Raw genomic sequence first — 18,057 nt, 5'->3', positions numbered from 1 at the left:
CTGCTGTGCTGACTCTCTTGCGGGCGCAGACCGCGCAGGCCAGTACGAACTCCTTGACGTCGTTCCTCATGGTGGGCCACCAGAATCGACGAGCCAGGAAGGAGAACGTGCGATGAACGCCCGGGTGGCAGGCGAACCGGCTGGTATGGCCCCACTGGAGGACCCGGGACCGGACTGAGTTGGGGACAAAGAGACGATGAACCGGTACATTGCCTGGAGCGCGATGGAAGGGTGTCAGGATATTTGATGAGCTGCATCTCACACCAGAGCAGGTAAGAAATGAGAATGGCTCGTTAAAACAAGAATGTCACAATCCCAATATATAAACATAACTTAAACACTTTGTGATAATTACAGCTGTTTTGATAATTGAATTCTTTTTTGAGTGTTTGTTAGTTGAGGAGAAGACCAGGGAACAGAGAAAGTCGAGAATGTGGTTTGATCAGAGAGCAGGAAGAGTTACTGCATCGTCGTTCCATGAGGCAGCCAGGACAAAGAAATCTCCATCTTTGATTAAGAGAGTTTGTTATCGCCATGTAGCTATCCACCAGGAGTCGTGATTTTACATTTTGAGTTGTTCAAGATTCAGTGATTCAGAGTTGTGTAACCACCAGTACAGAACACAATGACTACATGCTATTAAGAGTAGCCTATTATGTATATCTTAACCCTTTCACTGCCACACGACAGAAGGTTAACCCTTTACTATCACACAACCGATGGCAGTGAAAGGGTTAACCGGCTGTTGTGTGGCAGTGAAAGGGTTAACCTGCTGTGTATTGTCGCAGTGAAAGGGTTAACCGTTTGGTAGTGTGGCAGTGAAAGGGTTAAAGGCCAACCTCTAGGTTAAACCCTACTGATCAATTATGGGTAGTTTACATCATTGGTATATAATTTCATTATTTATTTATTTCCATTTGACACCGGAAATGCCACTCTGAAAGAGTTAAAAAGGTCCACGCACGAATAACATGCACGCGCGAATCAAAAAAGCTTATCAAAACGCCGACGTCACAACAGGTGTGGCTTGCATATTAATGAGCCGAATCTAATGTTGCTTTTCCACTAAAATAAAGTACTCAGTTTGTCTCCGTGTGGGGAGGCGGGGCTGCTGGTGATCAGCATGAGAGCTCCAGAAATGACACGTGAAAAACTGCAGACCACTGATTGGTCAGAAGAGAGACGCGTGACGTCACTGTTTGGGGAGTCTGAACGAAAACAGAATGTCCGCGCCGCCATCTTTAATGTCTCGCGTAGGATATCTTTTGTATGTTATTGTTTGCAGCAAGAAACGAGTGCAATAAAAAAGGATACAGTCACTGTGTATTCTGCCTCATTTATTGATGAAACAAAACCGACATCAACACAATTTGCCACCGAGCGGAGAGTTTAGTCTGACAAAAAGATCGCTGATTAGTTACGCTTGTTGTTGGGGGTTAGGGACGTAACGTTAGTTAGCCTAATGCTAACGTTAGCAGATAGACACGAGAGGCTATCTGTGTAGAATAGACACAATGAGGTAACGTTAGCGTTAGCATAATAGACACAACGAGAGTCTGGTTAATGTTGTGATTGATTGAATGAAAACTGTGTTTACTCTGGCTTGCCAAGCTCATCATAGCCCCTTTCGTGACTGATGCACCGAGTGAAGCTTGTGGACTCGACAACAGCGGCGGCCGCAGGGCGCCGGAGCCCGCAGCGCTAGTTAGCTCATAGCTATCGTGTAACACTAGCCTTTGCGGGCTCGGGCGCCCTGCGGCTGCCGCCGCCGTCGCGTCCATGGGCCCCCCGGCAGGGCACCCGTGGGGTCGGGTCGGGGTGTACAGAGAGGAGAGAACCATTTTGGGTCGGCCGTTCATGCCGACCAGCGAGCCGGATGTCGGGATATGTTGTTAGCACAATAGCTACCAAGCTAAGCTATGTTATCTACTAACGTTATAAACACAATGTGTACAACGACACAATGATTTACATTATTACAAATATGGTAACGTGGTTAGCTTTAGAGATGGATGGATGGCTATAATCACGGAGCAATAGTGAGGTGAAACAGATACATTTCCATTCGGCTAGTAGTAGCAAGCATATATCTATGGTAGCAAGGCTCTCTGCCTGCCACTAGCTGTGTGACTCTCAGCGCCCCCTGGTGATACCCCTGGTGACCAATACCTGTTGTGACGACATTACACGTGCACGTTATAAACCATTGATTAAAATATGCAAGTGCATGTTGATTGTGTTGGGCAGACAAAATGTTTTGATAAAAACGCTAAAACTGGGTCAATTTCAATACTTTTTTTTACAATTCTTCATGAAAGTCACTGTTGGCCTAGTCCACATTGTTTATTGAACAAAAATACAACGTGGAGGTTGACCTTTAAGAGTAGCCTATTATGTATATCTTAACTGTGTAACAATCATGCTGTTGAGATCAGAGGTTCTGTGTAGGATTGTTAGTAACTGTCTAACTGTACATATGGCTGTTTACACTAGTAACTGTTTACCTGCATAATATAACTGTCCCCACCAGTGACTGTCTAGTTGCATATATATCTGTTCCCACTAGAGGGCGCTCTAGGCGGAACCACCCAGGTACACCACCTCGGGGCAAGTATAAAAGTGAATGTATCCTCCCACTTCCTTCTCTCCCCCATGTCTCTCAGAGAGAGAAGAACTGTAGAACTGCTGCTGAACATGTGAATAATAAACCACGCCAGTTTGGGCTCAAGATAAAAACCATGCATCTTGACCACATTATTGTCGCCCTATAGCCGAATTCTGTTAACACATGCATTTTGAAAATACTGTTTTCCAAGCCTGGAATGTTATAGCTATGTTTCTGGAAAAACTGGAAGTGGTATGGATTTTCTTTTTGACTGCAGGTAGATGGTAGTTGTCTACTTTCTGAGGATTTTCCAGGTTACATTAGTTAAAGATGTAATCTATAATGCTGTCATAAACGGCAAGAAGCCCTGCTTGGTATACACTCAGTATGTCAATGTTTGTCGCAGTATATGACCTTTTTTATATATTTTTTTAAAATAAAGGTAAGACTGTGGGCGGCTGGGTGGCGCAGCGGACCAAGCGTCTGTCTACCAACGCGTGAGACACTGGTATCGAATCCGGCTGTCAGCGGTGCCTCTGGCTTGGCCGGTCGTCATACTGACTCAATTGGCAGAGTCAGCGGGAGGGAAGCCGGTGGGGTGGTATTCTGGTCGTTGTAAACAGCGACTCCTACAGGTCGGTCAGGGCGCCTGCACAGCGAGGGAGGGAGATGGTGAGGGTAGTGTGACCTCCCACACGTTACACTTCACCAATGAGAGTCCTCGCTGCCAGGTGAAAAGATGCTATGTCTCGGAGGAAGCATCTGATAGACTTCAGGACTCCCTAGACGACCAGTGGGGGGCACATGCGAGCAACGACCAGGAAGGGGAGGGGGGAATTGGCATAACGACTAAATTGGGATGGGAGAAAATACAGAAAAATAGGAGGAGAAAAAGTGGATACAAAAATTAAATAAAGGTAAGACTGCAGATGTTTTGACATGTTCTACTCAAATGAAATATCCCTTTAAGGTCTAAAAATACGGCACCAACACACTAATTTCTGTCCAGCAGACCCTTGACTTTTTCCAAGAACACACATATGGCTGTTTCAGTGGAATTATGGGCACGAAACCCAAACTGCATGGGGTGCAGGGAGGTTGAACCCTGGCTCAGATGGTCAACCAGTAACTTAGCAACTCATTTCTCAGCTATTTTAGATATAATGGGAAGGATGCTGATTGGGCGATAGTTACACATGTCAGTTTTGTTCCCAGATTTAAAGATTGGGGTCACAACTGCCACATTCCAGGCCGTTGGGACAACTGAGTGCTTGAATGATAAGTTGACCAAATGGTGATAGTGTTAACATGTTATGGCCTCATAAAGTCAGCCCCATTTATTGTCTATGGAGCAGCCCCAGATATTACATCTCAGTGACATCACCGATTGGAGGATTCTCTCAGATGTGTAGCTTTAGGAAAGAGTGGTGCGTGTTCACAAATACTGACTGAACTGTAAAGAACGTGGGTGGTTTGATTGATTGAAAACTGTATTAACAGATTGCAGAATGGGTACAATACAGTGGAGGTTATTCAATGACAACACGTGAAGCACAAATTCACTCATAATTATTATTAATTTACATATATAGGCCTATATATATATATATATATATATATATATATATATATATATATATATATATATTAGAAATGTTTTCCTCTGTAAAAAAAATGCAAGTGAATTTAGTTTTTTCTTCAAAAATGGCCAAGTGACAGCTCTCTGATCAGGCCTGCTCATCACATAACTGCAGTGATGGCGAGCTGTCAATCACTATAGTGCAACTTATAGTGCACGGGTTGATCTTAGTTGATTATTATCCAATCAAAATAGGCTATTTGAGTCATCTAAGCCGCCTGTGCATTATTGCGCACGCCACTCGCGAACAGGGATTGAATGATTGACAGCCCTCAAAGTTCTGACACTCAAATCAGAGAAGAGCTGTGACTGTGATGATGTCATCAAGTTCTCCGGCTGTTTGATTGATTGATTGATTGAAAATTTTATTAACAGATTGCAGAATGGGTACAATACAGTACAGCTGTAACAACACAATAGGCTAAATTAAACTTTGCGCCAACATTAGGACCGCAGCGTGACTGTGATGATGTCATCACCAGTGATCTCCAGTAATCGGAGATAGTATAAGGAGTTTGGGGGAGGATTCGCGAAACATGTGTTTACCTGTGGCCAGGGAGAACCGGGAGTTGCATTGAAACCTACCGAGATAGACCCCCATGACCAAGGTTATCGGACTACCAGGTCAGACGGGCCGACTTAGTCTCGCTCTGAGTGGGCTGGCTGGGGAAGACGAATGGAGACCTTTTTCATCAGAAAATATCGAAGGATGGATTTAATTTACAAGTGATCAGATGGGAGGGAGTCTATTTACGAGGGACACTATTTCCTGTAACGTCGTCAATGGTGAGTGAAATTCTTTTTTTTTAAATATTTAGTAGCTGTGAGTGTGTGTTGATTATGAATGAATTGGCCCGCTGTGGCCTTGCGTGTGTAATACACCAACACGGTTCCCGCGGGCACCAGGTAGCCCCCAAGGACCACATGAGTCGCCCATGGCAAGCCTTGCGTTTCTAATCAAATATTAATATCGCCGCAGGGAGGGGGGGGGGGCATAATCCCACGGGACAATGCCTTGGGAACTTGTGTCCCCAACTCCTCCTCTCCTCTCCTCTCCTCTCCTCTCCTCTCCTCTCCTCTCCTCTCCTCTCCTCTCCTCTCCTCTCCTCTCCTCTCCTCTCCTCTCCTCTCCTCTCCTCTCCCATCCCATCCCATCCTCTCCTCTCCTCTCCTCTCCTCTCCTCTCCTCTCCTCTCCTCTCCTCTCCTCTCCTCTCCTCTCCTCTCCTCTCCTCTCCCTCTCCCTCTCCTCTCCTCTCCTAGGTATGAATTGAAAATGGGGGACCCTGATGTAAACAAGACAAACGTCTTTCTCTGGTCTGCATCCCCTTAACAATTGTGTGTATTGAGCAGTACTGTATTGTACCCATTCTGCAATCTGTTAAATAAAGTTTTCATTCATTCATTCATTCATTCATTCATTCATTCATTCATTCATTCATTAATTCATTCATTCATTCATTGTCCTTGTGTTACATAAAACCCTTCTGTTGTTATGGTTTGACACCGACCCCAAACGCAACGACACAAGAGAGTAGGATTCAGAGTTGCCAAAAACAAGGGCTTGTTTATTAAGACAAAATAAACAGCACAGACTTGGAAGAGTTCAAACAAAGACCGGAATACAAGCAAGGATGAATGTTGCTGCTCTGCAGCTTCTCCCGGGATGGTAGTCAGGGGAAGCAGACGCTGACGTCAGAGCCGCTCTGCAGACTTCTCTCGGCAGAATCTCCGAGGTGGTTGCGGGACCGAGAGAGAGAGAGGGAGCGAGTTAACTCAGAGTGCAGGTGGAACGCAATGATAAACAGAAAACAAAAGGAAAAACAGAGCGAGTAGGCTTAAACAGCAGACCAATCATCACAGTACTTTAAGAAGCCCGTGGTGGGGAAAGAACCAAACCTTACAGTACCCCCCCCTCCACGGGAGCCACCCGGCGACCCACTCGGCCCCGGCCTGCCCGGACGGGACCGAAGGAAGCCGGCGATCAGGGGCACTGGAGAGGGGGACAAAGACAGAGGCCCGGAGAGGGGGACCGGAGACGTGGACAGAGGACCGGCGAGGGAGGCCGGAGACGGGGACTGGGGCCCGACAGCGGAGGCCGGGCACGGGGACTGGGGCCCGACAGCGGAGGCCGGGCACAGGGACAGAGAACCGGCGAGGGAGGCCGGAGACGGGGACTGGGGCCCGACAGCGGAGGCCGGGCACGGGGACAGAGGACCGGCGAGGGAGGCCGGAGACGGGGACTGGGACCCGGTGAGGGGGCTGGACGGCACCTGAAGACACCGGGCACGACAGGAGGAGCTCCACCCCTTGATGGTACCGGAGGACCAGGCGATGTGGGGCTCGTGCAGCGCGAGCCAGGGCCTGCCCAGGACCACAGGGACAAGAGGAGAGCTGGTGACGAAAAACTGGAGCCTCTCAACGTGGTCACCAGCAACGGTGAGAAGGACTGGACAGGTGCGTTGAGTGACGTCAACCAGGCGGCGATGATCCATTGCGAAGACCTCCAAGGGCCTCTCGAGGTCCTCAAGTGGAATGTTGGCCCGGGTGGCAAACCCAACGTCCATGAAACTCCCATCAGCACCAGAGTCCATGAGTGCACCCACCGTCGCCTGCTGGTCCGCCCAGGCTAGGGTGACGTCCGCCAGACGGTTGGGTGGTGCACGGGCGGGGGAACAGGAAAGACGGCTCACCATGATCTCCCGGGGTACCGGCGAGCCTGGTCCTCTTGGCCGGGCACGGCAATTGGAGACACGGTGTCCATCCCGGCCACAGTAGAGGCAACGGCCGGAGAAGAGCCTGGACTCCCGTTCGGCCGGGCTAAGGCGGTTGCGTCCCAGCTGCATGGGTTCCTCCTCGGTCACGGCTCGGGAGGGAACAAACCCACCAGTCATGGAGGGGGCAGGACGGTCAGCACTGTAGAGGCGGCCGCCGGGAAAGGGAGCCCCTGAGCGGAGGTCGATGGCACAGTCGTAAGGCCGGCGAGGCGGAAAGACCTGAGCCCTGGACTCACCGAAAACCTCCTCGAGGTCGTGGTACTCGGGGGGTACGTCTGGGGTACTGAAAACCTCCTCGAGGTCGTGGTCCTCGGGGGGTACGTCTGGGGTACTGAAAACCTCCTCGAGGTCGTGGTCCTCGGGGGGTACGTCAGGGGGTCTCCGTCGGGTTCTCTCACGTCTTCTCTCCTGGAGGCGTCCGTCGATGCGAATGGTGAGGCTGAACAGGTCCTCGAGGGAATCAGGTTCCTCCCGGGTCGCGAGCTGGTCCCTGACTGCGTCACTGAGCCCCCTCATGAAGGCTAGACGAAGAGCTGGGTCGTTCCAACCACTCTCCACCGCCGCCAGTCGAAACTCCAGGACGTAGTCTGTTACCCCGCCGCTCCCCTGTCGGAAGGTACCCAACCGGGCTCCAGGATCCAGACCACGGGCTGGATGGTGGAACACCCTGCGGAGCTCAGCCACGAAGTCTGGATAGGAGAAACAAAAATCTGCATCCATTTCCCAGGAGGAAGTGACCCACTGGGCTGCCCGGCCTGAGAGCAAGCTTGTCATATAGGCCACTTGGGCTCCTCTTGAAGTGAATCGACTGGGTTGATGACGGAAAACCAACTCACATTGCATGATGAATGTGGCACAATCCTCGGGGTTGCCGTCGAACAGCCGTGGTTCGGAGAGACGGGGTTCCCGAGTTGCGGGATCGGGAAGCGCGGGACCTGCCAGGGCTGCGGGTGATGCTCCGGCCGAGGCTCCTGAAGGAAGTGGGGTTATAAACAAGGAGTTAACGGTGTCGTTCAGCGTGTGAAGATGAAGGAGTATACTTGACTGTTGTCCTGCCAGGGCGGCCAGGGAACCTTGAATAAGCTGGACCTGCTCCCTGAGTTCCAGTACAGCAGCCGCAGCCGCATCTAGCTGTAGGCTGTGTTCCCTGGCTGACTCTAACTGGACTGCCGCTGCTGTGCTGACTCTCTTGCGGGCGCAGACCGCGCAGGCCAGTACGAACTCCTTGACGTCGTTCCTCATGGTGGGCCACCAGAATCGACGAGCCAGGAAGGAGAACGTGCGATGAACGCCCGGGTGGCAGGCGAACCGGCTGGTATGGCCCCACTGGAGGACCCGGGACCGGACTGAGTTGGGGACAAAGAGACGATGAACCGGTACATTGCCTGGAGCGCGATGGAAGCGTAGGGCACGCCTTACCACCCCCTCGATGCCCAAGGTGACGACTCTCTCTGTGACGGCTGGGGTCGTCATATTGGTTGGATCGTAATGTTATGGTTTGACACCGACCCCAAACGCAACGACACAAGAGAGTAGGATTCAGAGTTGCCAAAAACAAGGGCTTGTTTATTAAGACAAAATAAACAGCACAGACTTGGAAGAGTTCAAACAAAGACCGGAATACAAGCAAGGATGAATGTTGCTGCTCTGCAGCTTCTCCCGGGATGGTAGTCAGGGGAAGCAGACGCTGACGTCAGAGCCGCTCTGCAGACTTCTCTCGGCAGAATCTCCGAGGTGGTTGCGGGACCGAGAGAGAGAGAGGGAGTGAGTTAACTCAGAGTGCAGGTGGAACGCAATGATAAACAGAAAACAAAAGGAAAAACAGAGCGAGTAGGCTTAAACAGCAGACCAATCATCACAGTACTTTAAGAAGCCCGTGGTGGGGAAAGAACCAAACCTTACATCTGTGGCCTCGTGCAGAGGAAGGTGGTAAATACATGTTAGATATTCCAATGTACAGTTTGTACCATTGACTCAGAATGGTCTGTTTTATTGAAATCGTCACAGCAGTATAGTTTGTTTATACTTCAGAAGTATGATATTTAAACATGGTCCCCAAAATGAATGGAAGCGAATGAGGAGCCTGACACCTGGGAGGAATGGGGGTGTTGCAGCCTTAGGGATGTTTTAAAAATATAATTTAATATATAATATAATATAATAATTTGTGCTTCACCAAGAAATTTGGTCAGCAGCCGCCACTGGTACAATACAGTACGGCTCAATACACACAATTGTTAAGGGGATGCAGACCAGAGAAATACTTTAGTCTTGTTTACATCAGGGTCCCCATTTTCAATTCATCAAGACATTTATGACATACAAGACATATACACACAATATACAGTATTGTTTACGAGAAAGAGATCTTACAAGAAAAATATATACATTCGAAGGGGAAGAAACATTGGAGGGGGTTGGGTGGGGGGGGTTTGGACATTTACCGGGGCCAGTTTCTTTTTACCCGTAGGTGCTCTTTGAGAGCGGTTTTGAAGGAGGGTAGGGATTCACATTCTTTTACGGCTGTGGGTAGGGTTTTATCAAAATATTAACCATTAAATAAAGGTTGTAATCTGTAAATGTATTTGATTTTACTGTAATTTTGTGAGGGCTGGGTAAAAACTGCATGCTTCCCAACGAGGGGGCGTGCCGAACATTCTACCTCACGCACCTGAGAGTGGTTTGCATTCAGCTCGTCGGGAGACTACAAATACTGCCGACTGCCTTCCACTCATGGCCAGCTTGTCTCTGTACACTGCCACCTATCGCCGTTTCCTGGAATGGGTCATCGTCTTCGCTCTCTACACCAGTGATTCCCAACCTGGGGTCCGCGGACCCCTGGGGGTCCGCCAGGGGGCGCAGGGGGTCCGCCAGACCACAGATGATTTGAGTTTTTTTTTTTTTTTTTTTTTTTATCATCAGAAGCATGAATAGTCTCTCCACTACAATAAAAAAATAAAGATAAATAAATAAACATCTAGACATGATTTTTGAATGTTAACAGTAGGCTACCGGGTAGCCGCTAAAACGCGAATCAGTTGACTGTATCACTTTCTGTAGCTAGCCTAGCACGCTAGTTAACTTTCTCGGCTCGTCTGCAGTCAGCCGCCAGAGGCGAAAATGTGTGATAAACGAAAAGGAGATGATGGCAGCTCATCTGCAAAAAAAGTTAGGACCTACAGCAATCGCGAAAATTACATCACCATGGGCTTCACTGAGGGACCAGACAAACGACCTGAGTGTGTGATTTGTGGAGAAAAGTTGGCAAACTCGAGCCTGAAGCCCAGCAAGCTGAAGAGACATCAGGCGTCTAAGCACCCAGAAACCGTTGGGAAGGATCCAGACTTTTTTCGGAGGAAAGAACAGTCTCTCAAGGCGAACAAGCCTGTTGATGTTAGAGTAGCGTGGAGCAGGGGTGGCAGTGATTTACAGAAGGCTACCGAAGCCTCCTTTGAGTGTTCGCTTTTAATTGCAAAAGCAAAGAAACCGCACAATATTGGCGAGCAGCTCATCAAACCAGCCTGCATCAAAATGGTTTAGAAACTGTGCGGCCCACAGGTGGCGGATAAACTAAAATCAGTACCACTCTCGAACAATGTAGTGAAATACCGAATTGATAAGATGTCAAGTGATTGCGAGCAGCAGCTGTCAGAAAAGCTTACAAAGGGTCCATTTGCCATACAACTTGATGAAACTACAACTGTCGCAGACGAGGCTGTGCTCATCGTTTATGTGCAATATATTGAAAATGAGGATCTGAAGCAGGACATTCTCATGTCAGTCAACCTTACTACCACCACTCGAGGTGAGGATATTTTTACTGCAGTGGATTCTTACTTCATTCAACATAAATGCAAACCGTTCACCATTAGGGCCTGATTTGAGAGGATGAATACAGGATTTGAATATTGGCCAAAATTTTGAAATACATAAGGTGCAAGATTAGATTTGTTGATTGAAGGCACAAGTCAAAGAAGCATAGTGGGTCTAATTATGATGCATATGCCTGTGTATAAGCAGTTTGTTATTAAAATGACACAAAAAAGGTATTAAACCCAGCTAGGACAGATTCTCTCTGCTACTGATTGGAATTTCCTGTCTCATATTTAGTTTAATTTGTTGCATTGATTTGTTCCATAAATGCAAACCATTCACCATTAGGGCCTGATTTGAGAGGATGAATACAGCATTTGAATATTGGCCAAACATTTTGAAATGCATATGGTGCAAGATGAGATTTGTTGATTGAAGGCACAAGTCAAAGAAGCATAGTGGGTCTAATTGTGATGCATATGCCTGTGTATAAGCAGTTTGTTATTAAAATGAAAAAAAAAAAAGTATTTTATGGTATCTTATTAGGAGGGGGTCCGCGAATTTCATCAGAGATGTTTGGGGGTCCCTGGGGGGAAAAAGGTTGGGAACCACTGCTCTACACTGTAAAAAATGTATGTTTTTTCATGGGAAATTCACTGTATTATTTTACAGATTACTTTTGTTTTTCTACTTTAAGTGTAAATGCCATAAAAATACAGTAAATTACCTTTTATCAAAATATGAACCATTAAATAAAGCTTGTAATCTGTAAATGTATTTGATTTTACTGTAGTTTGACAGTAAGTATTTGGCAACCATTGATGCCAGACATTTACCGTTTTCTTGCAGCTTTTTTTCTTACAGTGTAGACTTCCACGGGAGGATCCCTATGTTCCCACTTCAAATGTCGTGCCTTTCCGTTGCTACCATCTACCGCCGCGTCTCTGGGGTGAGACGTCGTGTCCTCTACTGCACTACTCTCTCTCCGTGGGCCTCGTTCCTGGTGTGAGACATCGTCATCGCTCTCTATGCTTCCACGGGAGGATTCCTATGTTCTCACTCCTTTTTCGTGGGTCCTGTTTGCTGAGTTGTCCGTCAGCAGTGTTCTGTGGTGTGAGGCATCGTCATCGCTCTCTATGTTTCCACGGGAGGATGCCTATGTTCTCACTCCTTTTTCATGGACCCCTGTTTGCTGTGTTGCCCCGTCGGCAAGTGTTCTGGTGAGTCTGAACAGGACAAGACTCAGAACTTTCATTTCATTCATGGACTCTAGAATATTCACCTGTGTATTTTGAGTTCTCCCTTAAAGGGACAGTGCCGCTTTTTTGTTGTGAATAAATGATGCCCTTGTTTTGGCTAACTCTGATTACCTGTCTGTGTCGTGCAATTGGGGTGGCATTACAATCCCTAACAAATTTGACAGTAAGTATTTGTAAACCATTGATGCCAGACATTTACCGTTTTCTTGCAGCTTTTTTTCTTACAGTGATAGCTGTTGGCCAAAAACACCATTATCAACAATGCTTAGAAAGTGTTCTATTTTCGTTCTTAAGCACAGAATTTAGAATGTATGTACGTACAGAAAAATCGGGATTTATCACACGTGCGTACACAGGTTCTATGCACACTCCGTGTTGTTAAATACCATTTGTTCTACACTCCGCGCTCGTGCACAATTTTAAGTATTTGCATATAGAACCGCCCGTAATATACGATAATGAAACACCCCCATGAAATGTGGAAAAGTGGACTAAGCCGAGCGAAGCGTGTTATGGGAGAAATACGCGACAGGCTGACAGACATGTACACGTACGGTGATGTCGGATATGATATCTATTAACTTCCTAAAGACCATTGCTGCCTGGGCAGCGCAAACACTAATAAAGACCGGTAACCACTGTTTGCCATTGGTGTCATTAATAACCATGCTGGAATATGACTGTCTTTTCTTCGTTTCGTTCGATTAATACCCAGGGATTAAAGTTCTCCGTCAATTTGATTCCAAATCGCGACGGATTTTCCGTAAATGTTCTACCTGCATATGATTTGTAGAGGCATACAATCTATTTTGATGTCGGTATTAGGTAGCCTATATAAACAATAATACGAGAGCATATACAAGAACAATCTCACTGCCATGTAGCCTGCCTATATGTGATCAATACAAACTTGAACTTGAATTCCATCATGTCTGTGTGCGGGAGCTCACAAGGCTGTTGTCACAATGTAAATAAAAACGTGCACTGAAAAGTTACAGTATGTAGTTGGTTGATTATTTGTATGACAGTCAGTAAACCCTTGCAAAAAGTATCCATTTTATTTAATGAATTGAAAACATGCAGCATTGCCTTCCTCCCGGCATGCAGCAACGGCATGTATCAGGCAAATGCGCATCACTGAGTGGAATCCCTTTCTATTCACATAACTGCATTTGTGATGGAGCTTTGACAGCTACATGGGTGGTACTGTAACATCCATTGCTCGATCCATCTCCAATATCACAATGGACCGTGCCGGTGGCCAAAGACCAGAGGGTGGAGAGGACTTGAATGTGCATGGGGATGGCATTTGTGCGTTTTGTTCCACGCTCTAATTTCGGTCTCAAATTGTGGTACAAATGAAGGAGGTGTCTCGGGTATAGCTGACTCTAGTTAATATTATGTTCTCTCGGCTTATTAGACTGCCCCTCATTCATTCATTCATTCATTCATTCCTATCTGCTATCTCTGAAAACAGTTCCCCGCCAGCGCAGTCAGTGCACCCCGTATATTCCGATAACGCTATATATAAACCATGCTGCATTCATTTCTGAAAAAAATACCTATTCCAAATGCTATATTTATAGGGTTTGACAATAATTACACTACTATCGCTATTTTACAATGAACTATAATGAATTACGGGTCATACAGAACACGCCAGTGTTGAAACTAATGCACGGAAGCTTATTTCCGCATTGCAATATTCATATTCTACCGCCGGGCGCCATAGTCCCCACCAGACTGGTGGACAAGCTGATCGAGCTAGGTCTGAGCTCCGCCCTGAGCGCCTGGGTACTGGACTTTCTGAGCGAAAGACCCCAGGCGGTCAGGGTGGGGGGTCAGACCTCCAACACCATCACCCTGAGCATCGGGTCCCCCCAGGGCTGTGTTCTGAGCCCCCTGCTGTACTCACTCTACACACACGACTGTGTGGCCAAGTTCAGCTCCAACTCCATAGTGAAGTTCGCAGATGACACGGTGGTGGTGGGGCTGATCTCGGACAACGACGAGAAGGCCTACCGGGAGGAGGTTGAGGTACTGGAACGCTGGTGCCAGGACAACAGCCTGCTCCTGAACATTGGTAAAACCAAGGAGCTGATCGTGGATTATAGGAGAGGACAGCAGGAGACGCACACACCACTGATGATTAACGGGGCTACCGTGGACAGGGTGAGCAGCTTCAAGTACCTGGGGGTCCACATCTCAGAGGACCTGACATGGTCAACACACATAGACACAGTAGTAAAGAAGGCGAAACAGCGTCTCTACCACCTGAGACAGTTAAGGAAGTTCAGAGTATCGGGAAAGATACTCCAGTCCTTCTACTCAGGAGCTGTAGAGAGCATCCTGACCGGAAACATCACTGCCTGGTAATGAAACAGCACGGCACAGGACAAGAAGGCCCTACAGAGAGTGGTGCGCTCAGCCGAGCGTACCACGGGTATTGCACTACCCCCCCTGCAGGTTCTATACAACAAGAGGTGCAAATCCAGAGCCTGCAGGATAATGAAAGACCCTCACCACCCCAATAACAGCCTGTTTCAGCTGCTGAGGTCAGGCAGACGCCTGCGAACCCCAGCTACTAGGACAGAGCGGCTTAGGCTCAGCTTCTTCCCCCAGGCCATCAGAGCCATGAACAATGAACATTGAGTGCTCAGAACATTGAACTGTCCACACACAAGCACACATGAACACACACACGACACGCACACTGTGCACGCTCACACACGAGCAGCCACTTAACACTTTAACATGAGCGGGCACACACTCATGTCGCACACACGCACACTTATGGCCAAAGGAAAGGACACTTTAAATTAGAATAACAGGAACAGTGTATTGCACTACCAAAGCTAACTAGCATGTCCCATATGCTCTGTAAATAACTATGTACAGATACCGAGATGTCACTCCATGTTACCTGCTACCTGTTACTGCACAATGTTGTTTCCTTCTTTTGATTCTATTATATGTACCACTGTATTGCACATCGTTGCGGGCAAGACCACCCGCATTTCATTGTATACCTGTATGCCGTGACAATTAAAACTCTTGACTTGACTTGAGAGGTACGCGCGGTCGGAGCTGTGCGTAAATATACGCACAAAGTCAAGCACACACGTTCAAATTGATAAGTCCCACGCTTTGCTTAGAAATGATCGTACGCACGGGTTACGCCCATATCTGTGCGTACGCACCATTGATAAATGAGGGCCCAGAAGTTTTAAGACTGGCTGGTATGCTTCCATTAATTTGTGCTGAGCTTGCAGCCGGACAGCTTTCTATTTGGTATCTATCTTCTTGTCTGACTCTTCCATGATGTTGGCGTGTTCCTTTAAGTATAGTGGGGTCAGCTGTAGCAGTATGCTGTGCTTCTCCCACTGACTGAGACCACACTGGTGTTGCACCGTGTAAAATACAAGGGTTTATGAAAATATAAAAATGACCAAAAAAGTAATTGTACGGTTTATGATCTTACAGTAATTTCAGCCCTTCATTAACTATACAGCACATAAAGTGTAGAGGTCTTGGTCATCTACAGAACACACACACACACACACACACACACACACACACACACACACACACACACACACACACACACACACACACACACACACACACACACACACACACACACACACACACACACACACACACACACACACACACACACACACACACACACACACACACACACACACACTGCATGTGCATAGTACAATGCCAAATATATTCATACTTGGCTCTGGTGTCTAGAAATGCTGCCAATGCTTAAAATTTATAAGTACCCATACAGTAATTCCCTGTCTGGAAAAGTACTTCAATAGCTAATTAAAGCCAAGTGTGTGTGTGTGTGTGTGTGTGTGCATGTGTGTGTGTGTGTGTGTGTGTGTGTGTGTGTGTGTGTGTGTGTGTGTGTGTGTGTGTGTGTGTGTGTGTGTGTGTGTGTGTGTGTGTGTGTGTGTGTGTGTGTGTGTGTGTGTGTGTGTGTGTGTGTGTGTGTGTGTGTGTGTGTGTGTGTGTGTGTGTGTGCATGTGTGTGTGTGTGCACATAAGTATGTGTTGTGAATGTACGCATGTATATGTGTAGGTAAGTGCCTGATAACTTATGAACGTGTGTGTGTGCCTTCATGTGTGCATGACGTGTGTGTGTATGTGTGCATGGATTCATGTGTGCAGGATGTGTGTGTGTGTTTGCGTATGAGCATGTGTGTGCAATGCATGCATATCAGTGTGTGTGTGTGTGTGTGTATGAATATGTGTGTGTGAGCATGTGTGAGCGTGTGTGTTAGAGGATATGAGCGTCTGCGTGTGTGTGTGCATGTGTGTTTGTGCATACGTGAGCACGTGTGCGCGTAACTTCTAATGGCGCGAGCAAATGACAGGAAGTGAAATAACAGAGGAACTCAGAGATATATTATATATATTTCACGCCAACTAATCAGGTATTAGCGTAAATGCCATTGTTAAATAAAGATAATACAAGCATTTCCTGTCGACGTGGGTTCCATCAGCCTCCCGCCACTTACACTAAATGGATAATTGAGAAGAAAATAAACTCTGAGGTCCACTCGCTGCAGACCAGCTAGACCTGGCTGCTGGTGTGTGTGCAAGTAAGCACTCAGCCTAATATTACATGTGTGTGTGTGTGTGTGTGTGTGTGTGTGTGTGTGTGTGTGTGTGTGTGTGTGTGTGTGTGTGTGTGTGTGTGTGTGTGTGTGTGTGTGTGTGTGTGTGTGTGTGTATGTGTGCGTGCGTGTGTTCGTGCGTGTGTGTGTGTGTGTGTTCAGATCTCTTACATACCAATGATGAGCACAGTCCGTTCTGTTCCTCTGTAGAGGGTTTTAGCCACAAACCGCTGCGAAGTCAAGCTGTCTTCACCAGCTCCCGGAGGCTCACTGAGATCCACCGTGTGTGGAGTGGGTTTCAATGAGGCTTCAGTCAGCCTGTACAGACAGGAGATTATTGTCCCCATTGATTTTGCATTGGTTTGTGGTAGGGATGTCCGATATTATCGGCCTACAGATATTATCGGCCGATATTAGCATTAAAATGTGATATCGGAAATTATCGGTATCGGTTAAAAAAATATATAAATACATTTTTACATTTATTTAACCTTTATTTACCCAGGCAAGCAAGTAAGAACAAATTCTGATTGTATTTATTGTCAAAAGTATACATAATGTTGTGTTAATTCCACGACAACAGATATGTAATGTTAATTACCTGAAATTATTCCGTTTTTTGGGGGGGAAACCCCGCATTATATCGGTATCGGTTGATACCGGTATCGGAAATTAAGAGTTGGACAATATCAATATATCGGTAAAAAAGCCAATATCGAATATCCCTAGTTTGTGGCCAACTAGCCGGAGCTGGTATATGAGGAACAGAATGGATTGTTTGTGCCGAGAAAGTATGAGTGCTGATCTGTGACCAGTCATGGTGAGGTATGTATGGTCATGTGACCTGAGCAGTCTGATCCTAGGTCAGTACTCCTACTCAGCTCCTTATAGGGAGGTGTAGTCTGACGTCACTGTAGTTTCCTATAGGGAGGTGTAGTCTGACGTCACTGTAGTTTCCTATAGGGAGGTGTAGTCTGACGTCACTGTAGTTTCCTATAGGGAGGTGTAGTCTCACGTTACTGTAGTTTACTATAGGGAGGTGTAGTCTGACGTCACTGTAGTTTCCTATAGGGAGGTGTAGTCTGACCTCACTGTAGTTTCCTATAGGGAGGTGTAGTCTGACGTCACTTTAGTTTCCTATAGGGAGGTGTAGTCTGACCTCACTGTAGTTTCCTATAGGGAGGTGTAGTCTGACGTCACTGTAGTTTCCTATAGGGAGGTGTAGTCTGACCTCACTGTAGTTTCCTATAGGGAGGTGTAGTCTGACGTCACTTTAGTTTCCTATAGGGAGGTGTAGTCTGACATCACTTTAGTTTCCTATAGGGAGGTGT

The sequence above is a fragment of the Notolepis coatsorum genome, assembly GCF_963971535.1.
Source record: "Notolepis coatsorum genome assembly, chromosome: 2".
Taxonomy (NCBI): domain Eukaryota; kingdom Metazoa; phylum Chordata; class Actinopteri; order Aulopiformes; family Paralepididae; genus Notolepis; species Notolepis coatsorum.
Note: the sequence above shows the minus strand (reverse complement) of the source record.